The 15,168-nt window shown below is 41.0% G+C and overlaps 2 pseudogenes across 1 annotated transcript; one reads left to right on the forward strand and one right to left on the reverse strand.

The window, feature by feature from the left end:
* Positions 1–4,607: 4,607 nt before the first annotated feature.
* On the reverse strand, positions 4,608–6,853 carry LOC102925900 (eukaryotic translation initiation factor 5A-1-like; annotated as a pseudogene). Its single transcript, XR_013048052.1, has 2 exons — positions 5,452–6,853; positions 4,608–5,009 (listed from the first exon to the last, which is right to left on the reverse strand). The product of XR_013048052.1 is annotated as a eukaryotic translation initiation factor 5A-1-like (transcript).
* Positions 6,854–10,180: 3,327 nt separating this feature from the next.
* Positions 10,181–13,225, forward strand: LOC102905796 (arylsulfatase K pseudogene; annotated as a pseudogene).
* Positions 13,226–15,168: the final 1,943 nt, after the last annotated feature.

Here is a 15,168-nt window from a genome sequence, read left to right on the forward strand (position 1 = left end):
GAAGTAGTTATATCTTAAGAGGAGAATTTCCCCTGCAACAGGCAGGAGAGAAAGCTGTGAGCCTAAGGAGAGCCAATCAGACATGGCAAACATAGAAGGGGTGGTTAGATAACACTGGGCTTTCCAATGAAATCCTGCAAGCCTGTTTATGATCAAACAGCTGCATTTTTATCACATCGAGGGCAGTGCCATCCATCCAATATGAACTCATTCTAGATTCAGCAAGCCATCGTCAGAAATCAAAGGGGGGCTCTCAGCAGCCTCTTAAATCAAAGTCAAACTCCTGAGCGAGATCTAAAGGTCTCCCCATCAGCATCGGTGTTCATTTATTCATTTGCTGTAAGACCACGGGAATGCCAATTGATTTCTCAATGGCATCATCTGCCAAGCCCCCCCTCCCACCAAAAGCTCAGTGTCCCTGCTTTCTCACTCTCAGGAATGTTGCAAATCTGGAACTCTTTAAAAGAAACTGCCAATAGTTTTCTCAAGTCAGGTGGAATTATTTATTAAAAAGTATACTGTACTACGTAAACATGGATCCTAGAATTGAAACTGGGTTTTAATCTAGTATCCACTTTTATTTTTTGCAGTACTAGTATCAAATCCAGGGCATTATGTATGCTATAAAGTGCTCTACCTCTTAGCTACAATTTTTATCCTTTTGGAGAGGGGCTTGCTAGGTAGCTGAGGCTAACCTGCAACTCATGATCCTCCTGCCTCTATCTCTTGAGTGCTAAGATTATTGGCAAGTGCCACTATGCCCGAACAGTTTCTTCTATCTCCCTCTTACTCTATTCCCCCCTCTGTTCTCTCTCCCCTTCCGCCTCTCTCTCTCTCTCTCTCTCTCTCTCTCTCTCTCTCTCTCTCTCTCTCTCTCTCTCTCTTTGTGTCTGTGTGAGAGAGGGGGGGAGAGGGAGAGGGTGAGAGAGAAAGAGAGAGAGGTATTATATTCACCCAAGAATGTGAGTGTACATGCCCATGCACAAGGACATAGAGACCTCCTCTATTGTCGTGTGCCTATTGCCTTGAGGCAGGGCTTCTCACTGAGTTGGTGGTTTAGCTAGGCTGCCTGGATCTTGAGATCCACCTGTCTTTGCTCTTCAATGCTGGAGTTGCAGCCATGCCAAGATTTTCAAGTGGGTGCTGGGGATTTGAACTTAGGTTCTCATGCTTGCAGAGCGAACACTCTTACACATTGTGCCATCTCACCAGCCTCATTTCTGCTTGTGATAACTCTATGACCTTCACCTCTCTGACTTTCAGTTTTCCTAGGTGTGCAACCTAGGTATAAAGGTAAATGATTTAATTTAAATAAAGTGCCTGGCTTGGTTCACTATTATATCTTTTAGTGAAGTCTTATGTAGCTCTGGCTGGCCTGGAACTCTCTTCATAGACCAGGCTGGCCTACAACTCATGGAGATCTGCCTGCCTCTGCCTCTCAAGTGCTGCAACGAATAGTGGGTGCCATAATCTCATACCTTGTGTGGCTGCAGTTGGTAACTACCTCAAAGAACATGTGATTTCTTAGGGTTCTTTTCTGTTTTTATCAATACAGCCATTGAATCTATAGATTCTAAAACTACTGGTGAATTTTTTTCAGGGCAAACCTGATAGTCACTTTAGTCTCTAAGTATTACCTCAAAGATTACTTATTATTTTCAAAGAAAAAATGCAACATTACTATGAAGAATTTCAGAAAACATACATCTTAGCTGAATCATCAAATTTACTGCAGCTAATAATAGGGTCATTGTTAATAACATATGAATCTCTAACTGATGTAGTTATGTCCTAGTTAGGATTACTATTGCTGACATGAAACACCATGACCAAAAGCTAGTTGGGGAGGAAAGGGTTTATTTGGCTTACACTTCCACATTGCTGTTCATCATCAAAGGAAGTCAGGACAGGAACTCAAACAGGGCAGGAACCTGGAGGCAGGAGCTGATGCAGAGGCCATGGAGGGGTGCTGCTTACTGGTTTGCTCCCCATGGCTTGCTCAACCTGCTTTATTATAGAACCCAGGGCCACTAACCCAGGCATGGCACCACTCACAACTGGTTGGGTGCTGCCCCATCAATCACTAATTAAGAAAAAATGTTCTCCACCCAATCTTATGGAGGCATTTACTTAATTGAGGCTCCCTCCTTTCAGATGACTCTAGCCTCAAGTTGACATAAAATTAACCAGCAGAAGCAGGATATCAAATAATATTAATTCTGTGGCATACTTGCTCCAAATATTCAATCTGAATGTGGTCATGAGGAAAACATCAGAAAAATTCAGATGGTTTATGAGACACCTTTTTCTGGGCTCTCCAAAAGTATAATATTAATAAAAGGTGAAAAAACCAGAAGTACTCTTTGAGAACCCAGATAAAAGAAGTCTTAAAAAGACAACAAAACGAAACCCGTAGTTCTTGACTGAATCCTGTTAACACAAACCACTAGGATATGTTGGAGGCAATTTTAGAACATTGATTTGATGTTATTCTATTCTATTAAAATAGTTATCATATTTGGATATGAGAGAGGAGAGAATCCTCTTATTCTTAGAAGATAATAGGAGTATTTAATTGTGAGTGGTATGATTGTAATTTCATTTCTAATGCAGCAGCCAAATACATGCATGTGTGTATTATCTATATATTTTTATAAGAGAATGCATATATGCACATATCAGATGTTATCAATTTACATGTGAAGGGTATGTTGGTATTTATCAAGGTTATTATCAGTTTGTAATATTTTTCCAACTAAAAATTTGGGGCTAAATGTTAACTCTTCCCTTCATTTAATATGCACCTTCTCATATCCCAATAGATACCTATATTCCACTTTATATACTCCTAGTATCCTTCACCTCTCTTAACTGAAGAGTATTGGAGTTAAGGAGACATGCAATCAAAAAATGCTTCATGAAGGCAGGTCTATATGATCTTAGTTAGTCTCTAGGGATAGAACATAAAATGGCAGTGGAGTGGGGGAGGAACTTCCTAGAGATAGGAAGAGTGAGTTCCAGGACAGCCAGGGCTGTTACACGGAGAAACCTTTTCTTGGGAAACAACAACAAAATAACAACAGAAAAACAACAACAACAAAGAAAACCAAAAGCAAATGGTGATAAACACCAGTGTGTTCTTCATCTATAAATTGTTAACATGACAACATTTGCATATATGCTTTCTCTTATGGATACATACAGGAAATATACACACACATATATTTGGCTATAGAATTTGGCTATGTCATGAATGAGCCACACAATTTGATAACAGATAAAGGTACACAGAAGATCCTACCCAATTGGACAGATAGCAGCAAGCTGAGAGAACAAGAGTAATATCCTGTGGAATTATTTCTATCTACTGTGAGTTTTCTAGTCAGTAGTGAGAACAAAAAAATAAGAGGGAAGCACAAAAATTGCATATGGGAAAAGAGGGGCTGGGAGTATATCTCAGTTGGTAGAGTACTTGCCTGGCACCCACCTATGTGGAAAACAGCATAATGCTGCCTAGAGATAGTTTGGGATCTCTGGTGGCTTCCTAAGATATGTGCAAGCTCCCCATAACCATTTTTTCTTGTGGTATCCTAAGAGAACCTCTGTTACCTATGATGGAAGTATTAAATTAATGCACCCTTGATGAAATTCCAGTCCTTAAAGAATTCCTAGTTCCCTGTTGTTTTTGTACTTTTGTGCTGGTCTCTCTCTCTCTCTCTCTCTCTCTCTCTCTCTCTCTCTCTCTCTCTCTCTCTCTCTCTCTCTCCTTCTGTGTGTGTGTGTGTGTGTGTGTGTGTGTGTGTGTGTGTGTGTGTGTATGTATGTATTGGGAACCAAACCTGGGGAATTGTGTTTGCTAGGTAAGCACTCTACCATAGAGCTAAATGCCCTGCCCTTACAGAATTCTTAATTCTCAGACCATGAACAAAAGGTATTGCTATGGCATGTTGCTGCCCACCAGAGGAGTTGGCAGGCCAGAAATAAGCTATTTTACTTTCTCTTGCATCTTCAAGCAGGCACACAAATTAAGAAAATGAACCTGGAGTCAACTTGCTCAAGACCCTCACACTGTGCAGATCAGCTGTTCTTAACCTGTGGGTCACAACCCTTTGGAGGGGTCAATCGACCCTTTCATAGGGGTTGCATATTAGATATCCTGCATAACAGATATTTACATTATTCATAACAGTAGCAAAAATACAGTTATGATGTAGCAACAAAATAATTTTATGGTTGGAGATCACTACAAAATGAGGAACTGTGTTAAAGGGTCGCAGCATTAGGAAGGTTGAGAACCACTTGTGTAGATACTTATAACCCAAGGGTCTACCTTTCATGCTTAGTTTAAGGTAGAGGAATCCTTATTCCCTTTCAGAACGTCTTTTTCCCACATCTCTGGCTTCAAACTCTAGAGCCCAGTGTGGAGAATCCATGTCCCCAATGACTCAGTTGTCCTCTTTGGGTGCAGTGTATTAGCTGATGGAGGAGCTCAAGGAGAGAATTGTGAAGGTCAGGGGAAATTCTCTAATCCCCACATTTTTGCAGTACTCCAGTCCTTTAACTACCTAAATGTTCCTTCTACCCCATCTTTCTAGAAGGAATCATGGCACAGCATAGAAGTGATTTATTTATCTTGCTCTTTGTCCCTGCACTTCTGACTTCTGGAAAGCATGGCCATCATCTGTCAGAATCAGTGTCTTTGTCCTGAGGCTCTTATCCTCTACCTCCTCGGAACTTGCCACCATCCAGGGTAGGGAAAGGAATCCTAGCACAGGGCTGCTGTCACCGCACTGTAATGTTGGCCCAGTCACTGAATCTCTTCAGGCCTCGGTGTCCTCAGAGGCTGTTGTGAGGGTGGCATGCAATCATTTTGATGAAAATCCTAAACAAATCATCAGGCCTTCTGGTGGAACAGTCCTTTGGGAACATGATAAATGAAAATGGCCTCATTTCTCCACGGCCTCCTGTTTCCTCTCTCCAGCCCCAGGATGGCAGCTGTTTTTCCAGCTCTAGTGAACAAAGAGAATAGACTGTCTGCCACCTCAACGTCACTGGACATAAAAAGAGTCTGTAAACAATGAGCGGAAAAGACCTAAATGAACAATAGGTCTGCTCGGGGCACCTGAGATTAGAAATAGCTACTGGAACTCCTTTACCCGACTAATCTAAGGGTTAGAAATCAGTGGGGAAATGCAATCTTGAGATCCTACCACTCAGGTGGCCCAGGACAGATGAACAAAGCCTACTGTTTTCGATGTAGGGTTTAGCCAGAATTCCTCAAACAGCTAAAACTAGCTCTTTATTTATGAAGTGTCTAAGGTATTTCAGTTTTCTCCTCTGGGGATTCTTTCCATTCATATAACTTTACCTGGTGAAATCCTGACTCTTATGAGAACCATAGTCCTGGAAAAATGGCATGGCTAAGAAAACAGGAAAAATATTCACACTAACCTAGGAGATAGGAGGAGAACCAATCAGATCATTTAAACTTGCTCTGTTTGTTTTCAATGGACCATCCATTCCGCAAACTTGAAAACTGAGGTCAGGTCTAGTGGCCCATAGGTACGAGGGAAAGCTCAGGGTAGAATGCCATCAAATGCAATGCCAATAACTCCCGAAGCAACACCACCCTGGGCAAAGTATGTGAATTCCAGCGCTAAAGGGCTCTGGGTGTGATTCTTTTTTTTTTCATATTAAACTTGTAGTTTTATTCAGTTTTGATTTTTAACAAATGTGTCAGGGAGAGAGCCACAGGAAAGGGTGAAGCCCATGGGGGCAAGGCCCTCCCAGATGCCTGAGGAGGGATGGTGTCTGCTTCCCCCCTGCCCTTCTCACCACCGCTAAAGGGGCTTGGGGAAGAGACAGAGGCAGGGTAGGGGGCTGGTCCCCAGTCTGTTCAAGTGGTGCTTGGGGGTGAAGGACTATGGAGAACAGGGGACCAGATAAGGAGAGCGGGAGAAAGGGCACAAGACCATTTGCCAGAATCCACAGCTTTCTGATTCCAAATTGAATTAAAAAGAAAAAAAGGAGAGGCGGGGGACCTAAACCACAAGCAATACCCAGTTCCCTTTCCCCTACCAGGACTGTGAGGGAAGAGGCAGGGTAGTAGCTTCACCAAGGCCATGGCTCCCTCATTCCTGGCCAAGGGAGCTAGGTGAAGGGCAGGGTCTCCCCGACAGTTTGAAGGGGTGAGGAAAGCCAACATAAAACGTCAAATAAATTGTATAGGAGTCCAGCCAAGGGCCCAGCCAGAGTGGAACCCAGCTGGGGGCGGGGCCTCTGTAGGCTCAAGGATCGCTGCTGCCACCACCGCCACCTTGACAGACAGTTATTTTGCCATGGCCTTGACTGCAACAGCTGCCTCCTCCTCTGTCATGGCAGACAGCACCGTGATCAGGATCTCTTCTCCACAGTCATACTTCTGCTCAGTCTCCTTGCCAAGGTCTCCCTCCGGCAGACGAAGGTCCTCTCGTACCTCCCCACTGTCCTGGAGCAGGGATAGGTACCCATTCTGGATGTCAATCAGCTGGAAATCATTCCTTTTAATGTTGGGGACATCCATATAATGAGTTGACGGACAGATATCTTCGTATTTCTTCCCAGTAAAAGTGTCAATACCAACCAGGTGGACCATGCTTGCCAGTCTTCGAAGTAGACATCTCGACGATCTTACATGGCCGGCCTTTGAGCACCACAAAACCATTCTTACGTAATGCTGAGCACTGCATTGGGAAGGTGGCTGAGGACCCTGCATCTCCTGTCTCGAAGTCCAAATCATCTGCCATTTTAAGAGGCTTCGATTCCAACTCACCAGCTCCTCAGCCTGAAGAAGCCTGCTGGGTGTGATTCTTATACATTTCATCTGCAATAGAGAAGAGCTGTGAAGATATTGAGTTTTTTTTTTTTTTAATATGACTCGCATGGTAACAAGGTAATTTGTCACATTTTCCTAGATGCTGGCAGAAGACAGGAAACTCCTGACTTAATATCCTGAGAGATAAGGGACTCTTTCTCACAGCAACAGCACTGGCTAGAAAATAAATATTTTCTTAGATTAATATCTCTTCCCCCAAGTCCTATCTCAGTTACTCAAAGAGCAAATACCTGAACACACTGGATTTTTTTTTGTACTTGTTTTTTGTTGTTTTTCGAGACAGGGTTTCTCTGTGTAGTTGGCTGTTCTGGAACTCACTCTGCAGACCAGGATGACCTTGAACTCACAGAGATCTGCCTACCTCTGCCTCCTGAGTGCTGGGATTAAAGGTGTGCACCACCACTGTCTGGCCTGAACACACACTGAATGTTGTGTTACAGGAAAGCAGCACTGAGCTTAATAAATAGAAATCTTTCGTGAGGGCCCAGTAACCACACCTGACTTTTACTTGTTCCAGTAAAAGGCTTATCTTTTAAAGCTATTGCATAGACAAGGTGGACTGGAACAATGTCAACCAGTATGCCTTCTCAGAGGAAGTTCAGAAGCACACAAAACAAGTGGAAGATGTTCATATGAGACTCAGCATGAGCAAGTTCGTTAATCTCTTGAGTCTCAATTCTTCCTCATCTCTTAAGTGTGTATCATAATAGCAATCATCTCTGGAATTGTGAAGATGAAATGATTCATACACGTTAAAATACTAGGCATCCAGAGGATGCTCAACAGTTGCTGGTTTTTATCCCCACCCTCACTTTCTCAGTACAATTACTACAAGGTTCTGTTAGTCTGCATTTCTCATTCTGTTCTTGTAGTCATTCCCTGACTCCCAACAAAGACCTCAGTTTATTTTCACCGTCTTTCTTCACTTATTTGCTACTTTTCATCTATGCCCTGTCAGGCTGGAAGTCTAGTTTAATTAATTTGTTAAGTAATGAACCCATCCATCCATAAACTAAATGATTAATATAACACAATGTATCAGATAGTGCTACTAGATGTAGAGAATGGAAAAGACGTAATCACCACTCCCATGATATTGGCTCTTTTGTTTGGGGGACAAATAAAGAAATCACATGGAACTACTGTTCATCAGGAAAACAGAACATTTAGACTAGAAGACTGCCCCTATTTTCCTAATTAGATATGTACTCCCTCACCATGCCTAAGGTCACATCCATATAGGGGCACATCTCTCACCACTTTTCCTTGATGGAGTCAAACTTCACTCCTGGCCCTTAACTAGATGAAAGGTCAGTCTAAACTTGTAGGGCAGCTGAGATGGAGCATGCTGTCCAAGGAGTGGAGTCCGATTTCTTTCTAACACAGGCAGCAACACTGGTGATAGGAATGAAGGTCAAGGAAATAGGCTTCTAGAATCTGCTAATATCTTTAAAGGACAGATCCAAGCAGGCTTTGGAGGAGCCATTCTTTCTCTATTTGTCTGTCTGTCTTTCTTTCCTTCTCTTTCTCCCTTCTGCCATTACTTCCTTTGACAGGATCTCACTGTGTAGCTCAGGCTGGTCTCTTCCAAGTGCTGGGATTTCAGGCCTGTGTTACCACACCTGGCTTAGTAGAGCGATTTGTTAAAAGAAAGCAACAACATATCAAAGGGATAAAGCCATTCTTTATTTTTTTTTATGCAGGGAAAAATTAACATTTTTGTTTTATTCGAAGTTACATATTAGTATGCAAAGTACCTGAGAGGCTTTTTCCCCTCAGCTTCTTGTGTTTTTTTTAATTTTTTTTATTTTATTTATTTTATTTTACAATACTATTCAGTTCTACATAACAGCCACAGATTTCCTTGTTCTCCCCCTTCCTGCCCCCCTCCCCTTCCCCCCAGCACACCCCCCTTTCCCACCACTTCCAGAGCAAGGCCTCCCCCGAGGACTGAGATTGAACTGATAGACTCAGTCCAGGCAGGTCCAGTCCCCTCCTCCAAGATTGAGCCAAGCGTCCCTGCATAAGTCCCAGGTTTCAAACAGCTAACTCATGCAGCGAGCCCAGGACCTGGTACCACTGCCTAGTTGCCTCCAAAACAGATCAAGCCAATCAACTGTCTCACCTATTCAGAGGGCCTGATCCAGTTGGGGGCCCCTCAACCTTTGGCTCATAGTTCATGTGTTTCCATTCGTTTGGCTATTTGTTCCTGTGCTTTATCCAACCTTGATTTCAACCATTCTCGCTCATATAAACCCTCCTCTTTCTCGATAATTAGACTCCCAGCGCTCCACCAGGGGCCTAGCCAAGAGAAAATGACATCAAATATTTTGTCTTTCATTCTTAAGGAACATATACAGTACTCTCATTTTTTTTTTTTAAATTGGATTTTATGTAGCCCAAGCTGGCCTTGAAGTCATAATCATTCTTCCTTAGCCTCTCATGTGCTTTATAGGCACATGCTACCATGTCTGGCTAGTGTCCTCATTTTTCACAGTTTATTAGCCACACAAAACTTCCTCTCAAAAAAAAAAAAAAACCAACTTCCTCTCATAAAAACTCAGCCTCCCTCCTGATAGAAAGGACCATACCCTATGAATTGTTAGGATATTCACTAGTCTGTTACCACCCATGCTCCCCATTGAACGCTTTATCTCTCAACTAAGAGTATTAGAGCTTTGAAGGCAAGAAGTATACCTTATAAATCCTTATAACTTCTGCTCCTCCCATTCCCATCCAAGCCCGTATCTATTCAATGATTAAAAAAACAAAAAACAATCCGTTCCTTAAAAAATCTGGCTAAAAAAAGAAATGATGCTGTGGAATGGCATGGTGTTTACAAGCAGAATCATGGTTATTTTATTTATAAAAATTCCCAGACTTCTTTGGTCAGTCACCCTTATGGTATCAACAGAAACACTTTCCCCCAAGTAATTTGTGAGCCCAGACAGATTGTTTTCCCTGTTTTCACAGATAGAAATTCAAGTGTTAAATTGGGCCAATCACATGCTAGTACAGTACTGCTAGGAATAGTAGCAAAGAAACAGTATCCCCAACTCTCACTTTAATCATTAGCTTGTCTTCTTTCTTGGTCTAATCCCTTTGATCCCGCTTCAGGAAACTTTCCAAGTGTGATGTCAAAACTTCTTCCACACTTCATCCTGGGAGATGAGTAGGAGGCAGGTGCTTGTTGACTTCTAGCAAGGGGTGGGAGAGGGGCACTCACCTTCCAGCTTTTGTAAGTTTGGGGGTCAAGGGGAGAAGCTCACTCTTTAGCAAGATCAGGATCTGAAGGAGCCTTCAAATATGGCAGCCAAGGGACCTTTACAGGTTGGGAAAAGGAAGAAAGCGAAGACAACTGTCAATATTAGCCTGCTTACTCAGTCTTACTGCTCATTTGTTGGGATTGGAACTAAGATCATTTGGGAAGTCAATACTTCCTAACTTGATTCTACATAAGGAGAGTATAATGGAGAAAGACAGACTTAGAAAGCGCATTGAATTCAGATGGAGACATCTCAGTATACATAGCTAGGTTCAAACTGAACTACCAACATCTATGAAAAATAAAAGAACCTGGCCAGGCATGATGATGCAGGCCTTTAATCTCTCAGCACTTGGAAGGTAGAGACAGGCAGATCTCTATGATTTCAAGGCCAACCTGGTCTAAATAGCAAGTTCCAGGCATCTAGGGCTACAAAGACAGACTCTGTGTCAAAATAAAAGAAAAGAACCGTAAAGCACTGTAGCTACAGTAACTTCTCAGGCATTCGTCCATTTAAAAATGTGAAAGAAACACACATAACAATCTTCTTTACAGTCTGGGGATGAAACTCAGGGTCACACACATACCATGCCAAAGTTGTGCTACTGAGCTGCACCTCCAGGCCTGATAACAATACATTTTAACTGGCGTTATTTAGAGCAGTTTTGGGTCACAACAAAATGGAGCATAAATATAACTCTTAAACACTCCCTGCTTCCTTCCGTATCTTCTCCCATTATCAATATCCTCCATCAGAGCAGTGCACTTAGTCCAACTGATGAGCCCACATAGCTATCACCCAAAGCCCATAGTTTACATTAGGATTTACTCTGTGTGGCAAATGTATAATGACACATGTCAATTATTACAGCATCATTCACAATAGTTTCATAGTTCTCCAAATCCTCTGTATTCTATGGTTCATTCATTCTTTTTTACTAACACTTGGCAACCACTGACATTTTTATAGTACCCAGTTTTACCTTTTCAACAATGTTATATAATTAGAACCATGCAGTATGTAACCTTTTCATACTGTACAAAAAGATAATTGTTAGTATAACATTTTTGTATCCATAGTCATAGGAGATATTGTTCAATAGAGGACTATCATCTATATTTCACTGTAAACAATTTAATAGACATCTGAAAGTTGATATATGTTAAGCCTATAGTAGCACAAAGAAAATAAAAGTATAAATAAATTTTAAAAATTAAAAATTTGCATTTAAAATCTACTTAATATAAAAATATCAGTAAAGGAATAATACAGGAACCAAGGAAACAGACATGATACATATAGAAAACAAGAAACAGATGGGCATAAAATGCAAGTATACCAGTAATGATATTGAAGCTGGGTGTGGTGGCACATGCCTAGAATCCCAGCACTTGGGAGGCTAAAGTAGGACAGCTTGGACTTCAGGCTTATCTCCAAAACAATGACATAGATGGTATTAAATGAGCTATCTAACGGGCAGCGGTTCCAAGAATGGATTAAAAGACATATCCAATATACGCTACTTTAAAAACAGTTTAGATTCAAAATTATAAAATATATTGAAAGTAAAAGAAAGGGAGAAGATATGCAAAAAGCAACCACAAGAAAGCTAGGAAAACATGGAAGTAGGAAAGGGCCATGCTGGGAAGAAGGGGGGTCCAGAGAGAGTGGGAGTGAGATAAAAGAGGGAAATAGGGATGTTTATGAGCAGAATATATTACACACATGTATAAAATTATTACATAATAAATAAAATATTTTTAAAGAAAGCAGAACAAGGTACATTTTAAGAAAAAAATTACTAGAACATAGAAGATACACTTTGTAATGAGAAAAGTTCAACCCCACTGTAGTATATGGAAACCAAATTGAAAGTTCAGGGTCCTAGTCCTCCTCGCCCTTGAACAGCAGTTCAGAACAGGCAGGTCCAGTGACTGCCTCTGGATACCTCTGTCTTCTATGCTGTTGCTTCGAGCCTTTGTGCTTAGGGCAACTGCTCAAGGGCACAGGAGCAGAGCATGAGAGTGGCCAAGGCACCTAACATGGCGCTGGTTGCCACTGACTTCTTTGATGGAATGTTAACATTTCAACCAGGGAGTCACGTAGTAAAACTCCCTTTCATCAACTTCATGAAAGTACACAGCACCTCCTTTCTGAATACCTATGCAAACTCCTATCTGGTGCCCATTACACCCAGCAGTGTGGAGTGGGCTCTACAGAATCCCCATCCGAATTGTACAACATGGATGATATCATGGACAAGCATGGCCGTCAGATACATACATTTGGGAAACTAGACTGTACTTCAGGTCATCACTCCATTAATGAGTGTGCAGAAGCACGGACAAGAGATGTTGCAGTCTTGCTCAGACCAGAAGGCAGGCCTTTGGTTAGTTAATCTCATCTCTAATAAAAATAAAAGGGCGTGATGGAAGGGAACTGGCAGAATACCTACAAAGTGGTCAATTGGCTAAGACAGGATGCAATTAACTACACTAAACCATTTGCCCTTTACATGGGGTTGAATTTACCACACCCTTACCCTTCACCGTCTTCAGGAGAAAATTTTGGCCCTTCAACATTTCACACAACCTCTTTATTGGCTTGAAAAAAATAGCTTGTGGTGTCATTAAATCCCAAAGTGCTTGCCTTTGTCAGAAATGCACCCTGTGGATTATTATTCTTCCTATACAAAAAGCTTCACTGGGAAGTTTACAGAAAAGGAAATTAAGACCATTAGAGTTTTTTGTTACACTATCTGTGTTGAGAAAGATGCCATGGTAGCTGAAATTATTTTGGCTCTCCACAAGTTTTCTTCCTCAGGAAAACTATTATTATATATATGGAGATGGTGGAGGAACACTGTCAGTTTTATAAAATGAGTATGTATGAAGCTTGTGCCCATGATCCACTTTTGATGGTGGGACCAGGAATTAAGGCCAACCTACAAGTACCAAACGTGCTTTCTCTTGGGGATATTCACTCTACTATGTTTGATATTATTACTGGGATTTCTCTGCCACTGTCGTTAGAACCATCTGCAAAAATACAATCCATTAATGGCTTAAAACTCACTATTCTCTAGTAGCAGTGGTCAATAATAAAACAGGGCTCTCGGAGTATGTATAAATACACTGATGCATATTAAACAGAAACAACATTTGTAATCGCTAATTTTACTTACTTTTAAAAATATATACTATAAGCTTCAATTGATAGCTCAGTTGGCAAAAAAGGGGGACTGTAAGTCGAGGTAGTATAATATTCATTGTATCTTAAGACCAATGATTACAGAACTATACATATTTTCAAAAATGATTACTACTAAGACTTTATTGTTGCAGATCTCTGACAGCTTAATAGTGGAAGTTTCTCTGGATAATATAGAATGTGAAGCATTTTAATAGCTGTTTGCTATTATTTATGAATTATGATGTTTCACGACTTACTTGTATTTGATGAGACTATTTGGTTGTATTTGATATATTAGAACTATTTAGTGGAACACAAACCCTGGATGTAGCTTACTTCATTATTCCTTTTTTCTTTTTTAAAATAGATGGCATCTGCAGAAGGAAAAGCTTCAAAAGGTACAAAGAGGATACAAAGTCTCCTTCCTTTTCCAGTCAGGCCCCCTTCCAAAAGGCAACTACTAAAACCACCTTGTTTGGAATTTCTTTGTGGACAACCTGTGCATTTGCCACCCAATGGACATATTCTTTACACACATATACAAGCACACACACAATTGATAATATGCCATATTGTTTCTTCATTGCATTCTGGTTTATTTATTTCCAATTAACAGTAGATACTGAGAAGTGAAATTGCTGAATCAAAAATAGCAATAAAATTTCTCTAGACTTTGTCAAGTTACTTCTAAAGAAATTTAGATACTTGGTGTTCTCATCAGCCTGATAGCAATTATTTTACTTTTATTCATTGTTAAGTATTGAACTTTTTTCATAGATCCAATAGCCGTTAGAATTTGCATTATGATGACTGTGGTGGTTTGAAAGAAAATGGCCCGCAAAGGGAGTGACATTATTAGGAAGTGTGGCCTTGATGGAGCAGGTGTGGCTTTGTTGGAGAAAGTGTGTCACTATAGGAGCAGGCATTGAAGTCTCATATATGATTAAGCCACATCCAGTGAGACAGTTTGTTTCCTGTTGCTTGTGGGATCAAGATGTAGCTCCTTCTCCACTCTCAGCTCCTTCTCCAGCACCATGTCTGCCTGCATGCTGTCATGTCCTGCCATGATGATAATGGACTAAACTTCTGAAACTGTAAGCCAGCCCCAATTAAATGTTTTCTTTATAAGAGTTGCCATGGTCATGGTGTCTTTTCACAGCAATAGATACCCTAACTAAGACAATCACATTTCCTGGTTCTATTAATAGACAATTTCTCTGTTGGTTGTCAGCCTTGTGTTTTGTTTCATGTATGCTTTATCTATTAGCTTTAGGGGGGAAGGAGAGGAGACTGGAGAGATGGCTCAGCGATAAAGAACACTGGCTACTTTTCCAGAGGACTTGGGTTCGATTCCCAGCATCTACATGGTGGCTCACATCTGTCTGTAACTCCAGTTTCAGTGGATCAATGACCAAAGAAATGTATGTTTGAAAACATTGGAAATAATATTTTTTTCAAGTTTGTCTTTTGATACTGATCTGAAATTTTTTTGACATGCAGGAATTTGTATTTTCTTGTATCATGTTTAAAAATCATTGTACTACAACCACTGTGGAAATCAGTATGGCGGTTTCTCAGAAAATTAGGAATCGAACTACCTCAAGACCCAGCCATCCCACTCTTGGGCATATACCTAAGGAATGCTGATTCATACCATAAAGATACATGCTCAGCTATGTTCATAGCAGCACTATTTGTAATAGCCAGAACCTGAAAACAACCTAGATGCCCGTCAACGGAAGAATGGATGAAAAAAATGTGGTACATATACACAATGGAGTACTACTCAGCAGAGAAAAACAATGAGGGCATGAGATTTGCAGGCAAATGGATGGA

This window comes from Peromyscus maniculatus, chromosome X, assembly GCF_049852395.1.
Source record: "Peromyscus maniculatus bairdii isolate BWxNUB_F1_BW_parent chromosome X, HU_Pman_BW_mat_3.1, whole genome shotgun sequence".
Lineage (NCBI taxonomy): Eukaryota > Metazoa > Chordata > Mammalia > Rodentia > Cricetidae > Peromyscus > Peromyscus maniculatus.